Source organism: Sinocyclocheilus grahami, unplaced genomic scaffold (genome assembly GCF_001515645.1).
Source record: "Sinocyclocheilus grahami isolate Dianchi unplaced genomic scaffold, SAMN03320097.WGS_v1.1 scaffold126.1, whole genome shotgun sequence".
Taxonomy (NCBI): Eukaryota; Metazoa; Chordata; class Actinopteri; order Cypriniformes; family Cyprinidae; genus Sinocyclocheilus; species Sinocyclocheilus grahami.
Window position 1 is genome coordinate 921085 of NW_015505305.1, and position 10257 is coordinate 931341.

Below are 10257 nucleotides of genomic sequence, written 5' to 3' on the forward strand. Positions count from 1 at the left end.
ACGTGCTCGCCTGACGCGCTGTTTAACAAACATTTTAATGCGCCCCCTCGGGCCTGCGCTGATTAATGAACTTGGGTTTGATTCCATTTATGAGGAAACACTGGTATGCGTTCATGTATAATGTAGGAAAGGGATGCAGGTTGGGTGGGAAATAATGAATTGTGAATCTTTTAATCAGTTTGGGTATTCATGCATACATTTTGGAAAAAGAAAAATGGGTTTCGAGTGGGTTTTTGGGTGGAAATCCTGCCTACTCTGGGAAGAGGCTCCAAATAGCCCTGGGATTCGTTGAGCAAACATGAGCGCAACAAAGTTGACCAAGACTATCAGCAGCTATTAGCCCGAGACAGACAGAGCACATTCTTATAAAGGTCATGAATCTGGGCTGTGTGGACACATGACCAAACGAACTTCGTAAATGTTATTGTACAGGATGACCCGTGTGAGGTAAGGTGTGCCTCAATCTGCCCTAGTGGACAAAGAAGCCTGTAACAAAAGTGGAAATTTATACATTATACAGACTATTGGATCCCACTGCATGAGACCAAAAACCAAAAGAAAAAGAAAAGAAAGAAACATTGCATTTTGAAGAATCTAACACAAATAAATATTTAATATTCACTACTTCAAGGTCACTATTAATCAAATACAAAAATTTGACATTGATCATGTGACACAGTACAGACTGTCAAATGTTCTATTTAAGCACTAGATGTTCTTTGGATCAATATGATGAAGATCATGATCAACAGGTTTTACACAAACTTATGTAGCTCAAGTGCTGTTGTTAAGGAACAAACTAAATACTGAGAAATTCTGAAATTCATGTTAATTGTCCATTTAAATTTTCATTCAAATTGTTACAATAAATATTTGTTATATGAAATATAATAAAAGTACTAGTAATTTTCTTAATAATATCAAAAATATGCAGCATATATCCGACTAATTAAGTTTTTGTCACAAATGTTTCTTGATCACCAAACCAGCATATTAGAACGATTTCTGAAGGATCATCCGACACTGAAAACTAAAGTAACTAATGACTGCAGAAAATTCATCTTTGCCATCACAGGAACATATTACATCTAAAGTTATTTAAAATTTTAATAATATTTCAAAATTTTACTATTTGTTTTCTAAATGTTATATAAAAAACTATGGTGACAATGCTTTTTGCTTTTCATTCAAAATTTACAGTATGCAAACAATGATAAGAAAACAACAATTTTTTTATTTAAATTTAAGAAAAGAAATTAAGAGATTAAAAAAAGAAAGGAAATAAAAGAAAAGCCTTAATGAGCAACAAAGATCTCCATGTGAAAGCCCCTAAGTAAAATGTTAACTAACTCTGCTGAAGCACTATGGAACTGAATCAAAATTAAACCCATTCACACTCCCATCTTTAAACCAATCACACCTGTACATGTATATGTATATGTGCGTGTGTGTGTGTGTGTGTGTATATCTTATCAACAAAAAAATTATATTATTCCCAGCAGAGAAAAACAATATTCATTTATCAGAACACACCCATCTACATTTGCTCAGGATGACATAGCAACAAAAGGCTGCTACCACAGAATATGCGCTGACCCACAGAGTAAAAACACACAAAACATGACAGCTTATTGTTCCACCATAACTAAGAACCCAAGTCTTTGGCATAAAACTGCTTTTGTGTGGATTTTAATGACGGGGAAGTCATCCACAGAGAATGAATAATGAATGAAGCATTTGATTTTGGAGGCAGAGTCTGGGTTCCTCTACTATAAAGGATATTGTGGAGAGAGTGTGGCAGTTGAAAAGCATGAATACCCGGGAGGGGGCAGCGGAATCAGCAGAGTTTGCTTGAGCGAATTAATTCACCTGAGTACTGTGAAGGCGAGAAGCTTGGAATATTAACAGGGCTCTTATTGTAATTGCTTGATTACGGTGCACCCGGACACCAAATAAAACCATTATTTTGGTATTTTTACACACATATTTGATCAAAGCTGGCTGACATGTTTATATATTTATGCATTTGTTGGTTTTCAAACCCACAGAGTTGACCAGGAACGATGATGTCACTCGGGCAGAGGGCAACGGTGGCCCAATCAGACACTACAATCCCCCCTGCAGCTCCTGCACGCCTTTCCTCATAACCGCAGGAGCAGGTGATTTACAATATGGAAACGAATTGCTCCGGATCTTCATGATGCCTCTCGCAGGGGGGAACCAATATTGAAGGAGGTTAAAGAAATGAGATTAAGGACCAGGCCCCATGCCGCACCACCACAAGATTGGGCCCGGGGATAGACACATGCATTAGACTGATGAAAGTGAGGCCGCTGATCAGAGTTCTGAGATGAACACTTGTTCAAAAAAAGAGCCTGATGGAAAATTAGAAAGCGAGAGGGAGAGAGAGAGAGAGAGAGACAGAGAGATGACAACATCTGTGAGGTAATGAAAGCGCATTGTGTCGTGCTAGATTGTATGGAGGCAACTAATCAGATCTCAGAGGGTAGAAGGGTGCCGGTGTCATTCGCTGGGCTCTTCCCGCTATTGTCGTGATGGACCGGCCTTCACTACGAGGCCTTCACTTGATGATGAGTGTCTCTCACATGAGGGGTTATGGGAAGTTCACGTGAACGAATGAAGTTCATTTCAGAGGTGTGCGATGAGAGAGCAACACAACCGGTGTTTTCAATTTACAGCTCGGGCCAAAGAAATGTACATCTGCGAAAGAAAGACGAGGAAAAAAGCCCCAAAAATGCTTCCCGCACAGGTGGCCTGCAAATACAGTGAAGAATGTGGTGGGATTTCTCCAGAATGTGCCAAGATGAATTGTGGGATCAGGGTTGTGTTTTAAAAACATTAGTCAAATTTTATGGCCAGGAACTTTCCTTAAACTCAGTCGCGTTGTGAGGAGAAACATCCTCGCATATGTTGGACCCCTGTATACGTGCCAATTCGAGATGGGAACTGCAAGCACCTCGGAACTCGAATTACCGCAGGCGTCCATGCAGCTAAGTCTAAAATAACCAGCATCAACTCATTATGCCGTAGGTGGGCAGAATTATGACTGGTGGCAAATTAAGTTGTTACATGTGCGCCGTGTTGAAATATGGAGTGCAAATAGATGCAGCAAGGCAAAGTCGCAGAAGCGCTTGACTTTATCAGGAGACATGCTGGGCACCAATCTCTCTCTGCCAGGCAGGTAATTTACCTCCAGAGCACACTCGACAGTACTGAAGCAGTCATGACTATCTGTCCCAGACACATGCCTGACAGAGCACCATGCTGAATGCACAAATGCATTTAAAATGCAGCTTGCATTTTCCCCCATGCAGACACACGCATGCATGAGGGTTCTAAAGGGGCAAAATGCAGCATGCATCTGAATATTGTATTAGTATTCTGAATATTGTATTAAAATCAGGGACTGTTTTGCTGCTCAGTTTCAATTGACAGGCTAAAAAAAAACGTGATGATGTGGTAAGCATAGTCTCAAAGATCACACAGGAAAGTGCAGTGCTAAAGTGCAGTGCAATTCACACATACAATGACTTGATAATGAATACATATTTTCTATGATAGGCATGTTTTTCATTTCAGAATTAAATTAAATTTTGATATATTTGGGGGGCTTAAAGTAATAATAATAATAATAATAATTAAAAAAAAACATTTTTAGAGAGAAAAATATTCACTGCTGATTTAATCAAACCTTTATCGGCCAAATAAAAGTAATGTGGTCCAACTAACAAGTGAAAACAAGCAGAAAAATAAACATAAAAGAGGAAATTATATTATAAAGAGGACACATGCAGACCCTCATGACTGTGTATCAAGGTCAATAAGTGTAGTAAGTATAATAATAAGTTTAATAAGTATCAGATCAGTTTAATTTTTCTTGCAACTTCGCAGAAATTATTATATGAATTAATAACAAAAACAATTATAATACAGTTATTATTATTCTTATCATTATTATTATAAAATACAACACTAGCATTCAAAATTTTAAGCCAGTAAGATTCTTTCTTTTTTCTTTTTATTAATAATTTTAGGATGCAATGAATAGTTCAAATGTGAAAGTAGACACTTTAAATTGTAAAAAAAAAAACTATTTCAAATAATTGCTGCTCCTTTGAAAATAAATAAATAAATGTCTGTGTGAGAGAGAGAGAGAGAGAGAATAAGGATTATATGTATTCAACATGTATTCAAGGTGTAAGAGAAAAATACTACTTTTACTTAGGTTATGCCACATGACATTAAATTACATCAAAACCATAGGAAATCATCATGAATACAAAGAGCACACTAGATTACTTATTATCTTTATAGTGGACCCTTATATACCACTGACCCATATATGAATCAAACAAACAAGACACAACCACTAAGTGCAGTATCTATACCAAATGAGTTAATGACACCATAAAGGTGATGAAAAGGACATAATCAACGAGTTGGACCACATCTCTGTTTGTTCCTTCACAAAGGAAACAATAAAGGGTACATTATTCTGCATGGAATAATGCTAATAGAAATGTCCTTGTCAAATGTTGTCTATCAGGGATGTAATGAGAGTTGCATTATTCCAGCAGGGTGGAAGGTAATGAACTTAATTCATTTACAGTAGGGCTGTGCAATATATATCGAAATTATCGAAATATCGCAAATGTACATATCACAATATGCATATCGCTACAGCTTGCAATATTTGGGGCCATGAACAAAAAACAGAGAAAATCACTCACTGCTCTTACCTAAATAACATTTGTAGCTTAAATAATAATCAGTGCATATTGAATTCAAAGAGTAAATACTACGCAGCATTTTATTTTTCCTTTTTATTTTTCAGTTCCTAAACTCATGTTAAAATGACATTTTTATGTAATGCTCGAGTAAAACACTACCTTACAGGAACTCTTGTTACACACATACAAATAACCATATATATATATATATATATATATATATATAACACAAGATAGTTATAGAAGTTCACAGAACTGATTCAGAAACAGCTGAGTAAAACGGTTTCATCTGAGCATGTGGCACTTTAAGCATTATCGTATCGCATATCTAATTATTTAATGAGTTATCGCATATTGCATTTTTCTTCAATATCGCACAGCCCTAATTTACAGTGACTATTCAGGGGAGGGCAAAAAAATGCAAGGAAGGCTATAATTTCAAGGTGAGCGGAATGATCAGCTATCCGTTTCCCTTATTTTCCAGAAGATGCCTGTGGAGCAGTTTGCCGCGGTGCTCCGCAGAGAGCAACACATCAGTCTAGTCAGCAGGGAGTCATCATCATTTTCTTTTTGATTAAAGATTCCCCAACTAAATATGATAGAATAGGATGGTAAGCACTAAGCACATTATTTGAAATTAAATAACTCACAAAACTTTGGCTGCATTTGAGTGTTGTCACTTAAGAGACAAACATCAAGCAGAGAGTTTACTTCTTGTGTCAAGTCTTAATAGGAGGAAGTTCCAGATAACAATGGCCACATTTCATTTGCTACGCATTAAAATATAATACAAAAAAATCCCTAAAGATAAACTAATTATTTTGCTCATAAATTAGGCTTTGCAAGTACAGAGAAAGCCATTGTGCCTGTGTAATTAATTTCTTATACTATTTGTGAGTACATTTCATAGTTATTCAAATTTCCAAAAGGGTTGAAACACTTCCTTTAGTGGAGAGAGTGATTTTCTACACTTGACTTCCTGTTATAATCAAGGTCTTTCTAACCTGATAACTGAAGGTTACGCCTCGGTGAATAATTCAGTAAGGCACGAAAACTCTGCCGGCATGGAGAGCACTAATCTTATATAGTCACAGTAAAGGATATTAGGGAACAATTGCCAAAAGTGACACATCTAATAGAGAAAGATTACTCTGCGCTACATCAATTTGATTTGAATTGAATACATTTCATGAGCATTTTCTGCCGTGCCGCCCAGGCATAATGCAAGAACGCAAGGTGTCAGAGAAGGCCAGGAACAGTCTGCCATTCTCAGACTAAACCCATATTTATGAAAGTCCTCAAAGGGAGGGTGCCGCACTGATGAGAGAAGCCAGCATTTCAGCCCGTCCTAAATGGCTTTACCACTTCCTTTTTCCAAAGCAATACTGCGGTTTAATCAGGTAAGACATGCAGGCAATGAAAAAAGGTGGGAATCATTCAAGTTCCAAATGCGTCCCTTCAATGCTGGGAGCCACAGGGTTTCTACACCTTTGCCTGCTTTCAGCAAAAAATTCTGTTGATCTGGAGGGGAATTAAATGAAAAATGATGGGGCACAATCTTTACCCTTAATCTCTCATTGTGTGGCAAGCTGGTCCCCAGCCTGACAGACGCCATTAATTTTAAACTGTACTTACATTACCAAGTCTATGCGTGTGGTGATTTTTTTTCCTCTTTTTCTCTCTCTCTTTCCTTTGCTTGAACTTTGATCCTGAAAAGGGTGCAATGTCAGCCTACCCTTAATTCAAGCCCACCACAGCTAACAGACCACCATTCATTCATTTTAAATGGAGAGTGGAGTTATTTAAAAATATTCCCTGGTGGCACAAATAAATGAACACGCGATCAACAAACGCTTTATAAAATAACCCGGCGTGGAACACTTAAGCTAAGAGTCTTGAAGGCAGCAGCAATTCTGATCCACGTTTGCATACGTTATAAAATAAAAGATTTAAGTGAGATTTGTGGAGACTCTTGCTAGAAATTCCTCACAATAAGAACCATCACTACAGTGGCTGTACTTTCAATGCGCCTTTAATGACACCTAGTGGACCATTTTTGTAATTGATTTTAATGGGGATTGCTGCTTCAGATATCAACTAAGCAATGCAACTTAGTATTCAAGAACTAGTATCAACTGAAACTAAAACACATTCGTGTCTATTTAGTTGCTTAAGTAGAATGATTCTAATAGCTTAGAAATAAGTATGATAGTTAGTCCAATCGGAACCACAGATTCCTACAGGATTCAATGAGGGTGAAAATGCTATTTTAACCAGCAATTTAATACTTAGGACAGTGACTAGTAGATCCAAAATACTAGTATTTCATAAATATTTTGAATATTTCGTAGTCACTAGTGGAATAAGTATTGAAAACGATACCATTCCCTATTGTTGGCAATTAGAAAAATATCACCAATTATATACTAGTTAAAGGAATAAATGTTAAAACGTGTTGCTATAGAAACATATTCTTTAATTTCAGACATGTTTACTAACGTATATGACCAGAACAGAGTATTAAGGTAAACATTGTAAACATTACAGCGAGTTCAGGATCCACAGAAAAAAGATACAATAACAAACAGTAACTCACCTTCGCGATCTTTCCACAATGAAGCTGGAGAATGCGTCATTTTTGGTCAATTTCAACTTCTTATTTCAATATTTACCCGACTATCATATAAAATTGTACATATATCAGAAATGTATTAGGCCTAAATGCTAATTAATAATCAAGCAGTCCACTTCTGGCGCGAAATGTAATGCCATGTGCCAGCGAAGTTAATAAGAATAAAACATACTTAATTTTTAAACATTTCATATTTTTATGTTATGTATTTACCAAATGTATATATATTTTCTTGTTTAGGAAAATAAAATTAAATGCTTTTGCTTTTAGTGGACCAAGTTGCCCTCAGAGGCCCCGCCTACAACTAACAACTGAGCAGCATGTCACCGATTTGTCTATTATTTGGTTCATTATACAGTGTTTCAAAATCTTTTTTATAGTTATACGACTCTATCATTTAGGTTCCTTTAAAATTATATTATATAATTCAGTATCAACATTAATAGGCCTGTTATTAAATTCATTAACATACAGTAAAAAAAACAAAGTATTCTGCTATGAGTGTTATCCGAATAAATCCATTAAAACAAATAAATGTGTTTTTCTTTTCTTTTTTTTTTTATTAAATGAATTAATAAATTATGTTTGTTTGTTTGTTTGTTGGAAATCACTTTCCTAAAAAAACATTTCTAATACTTCTAAAAATCTACTAATTAAAAAAAAAAAATATATATATATATATATATATATATATATATATATATATATATATATATATATATATATATATATATATATTAACTAACCCTAACCCTAACCCTAAATGTGCATGAAACCATCCCCAAATCTAAATTTTCTCTCATATAACAGATTAAAAGAGCTTGAGACCTTGCCAAATCAAAGCAGGGGTTTAAAGTGCAGCACTGCAACAGAAGCAGTCTCTAGTCTGGAAGTGTCATTATGTCATTCTATGAAGTGCGTAAATCAAAGGGTGTTAAAACGAACGCGTTTGGGGGGGTACACCACCCAGTAGATTAAAATCAACACATGAGAGTTGTGTCATATAATACCCGTGGTTTGCGTTTGGGTCAAACTGCGACGGATAAGGCTCGACGGCTCGTTGTTGACAAACTGTTTGAGAACACAGACATTTTATGTGTACAGGAATCTTTTCTTCTGAAACAAGATCTGGACAAACTTAACTCTGTCAATAGTGTCTTTCACGGGGTGGGAGAGTCCACAACAGACTTGAGTTTGGGGTTTGTGCATGGTAGAATATCTGGTGGAGTGGTTATTATGTGGCATATGAAATATGATGTAAATACAGTGATTAGATTGAATGTTGATTGGTGTATAGGAATAGAAGTAGCCATCGACAATAATGTTTTTATTATTTTAAATGTTTATATGCCCTATGAATGTCCTGGTAATGAGGATGAATTTATTCAAAGGCTTGCTTTTATATGCTCTTTTATTGAAGAGAGTGAATGCACTTGTATTTATGTAATGGGAGATTTTAATACAGATGTTTCTGATGTGAAATCTTTGTTTGGCCAGTACTTGGTTAGGTTTTGTCAGGATAATACTTTAATTCTGTCAAGGTTGGATCTGTTGCCAACTGACAGCTACACATATGTCAGTGAGGCCTGGAATACAACTTCATGGCTGGATCACTGCATATGCACTGTTGATACTCATGAAAGTATAGTGAATGTTGAAATATTGTATGGAGCAACTGCAACCGATCACATGCCTATTTATGTGATGCTAAATATAGAAAAATTACCTGAGATAACCAAAAAGGGTAATTATACCTATGATGGGAGAGTTGAGTGGGCTAAGCTCACATATTGTGATATGCAGCATTATTATAACTTGACTGACAAGTCTCTGGGGAATATTCAAATTCCATATGATGTATTTTTGTGTGATAATATTAATTGTGATAACTCAAACCATAATGATGATTTGTGTAACGTGTATGATGAAATTGTGATGGTACTAAACAATGCAAGCAAATCATTTTGTAACAAATTATCTAAACGATATAGTATTAGACCAGGATGGAATGAGCATGTGAGTAAACGCCATTAGCAAGCAAGGGAAGCCTTTAAAAACTGGGTTGCTGCTGGAAAACCAAGGAATGGTCATACTTGTGATGTAAAGAAACAAGCTGTCACACAGTTTAAATATGCTGTTCGCTTCATAAAAAGGAGCGAACATACTCTCAGAGCTAATTCTTTGGCTAAGAAATTATTACAAAATGATATACAAGATTTCCGGAAAGAAGTTAAAGTCATGAATGCTAGTAAAATTCCTCTGCCCTCTAGTGTTGAAGGGGTTACTGGATATGAAAATATTGCAGATCTTTGGAGAAAGCATTATAGTGACCTATTCAATTGAGTTAAAAGTGACGATTTCATTATTGGGAATGCGTCTTTTAATAATGAGGTTATCAAGGCTGAGGAAGTAGCTTCTGCTATAGGAAAATTAGTTCTGAATAAATCTTGTGGCCTAGATCAGATCACAGCAGAGCATTTGAAATTTGCTAGTCACAGACTTGTTGTTTTATTGGCCTTGTGTTTTACTGGAATGTTGATTCATGGCACATTGCCCAGTTCTATGCTTTCTGTTTTGCTGGTACCTGTAATTAAAGACAAAACAGGGAAAATATCTAGCACAGAAAACTATAGGCCTATTGCCTTAGCCAGCGTGATGTCTAAGGTATTAGAGATAATATTACTGGATCGATTTCAGCAATATGTTATTACCAATGATGAGCAATTTGGTTTTAAAAGTAAGCATGGGACTGATATGTGTATCTATGCATTGAAAGAGGCTGTGAGTAAGTACAGAAGGCAGAACTCCACAATGTGTCTGTGCTTTTTAGATGCCTCTAAAGCCTTTGACCGCATTAATCATGGAAAGCTATTT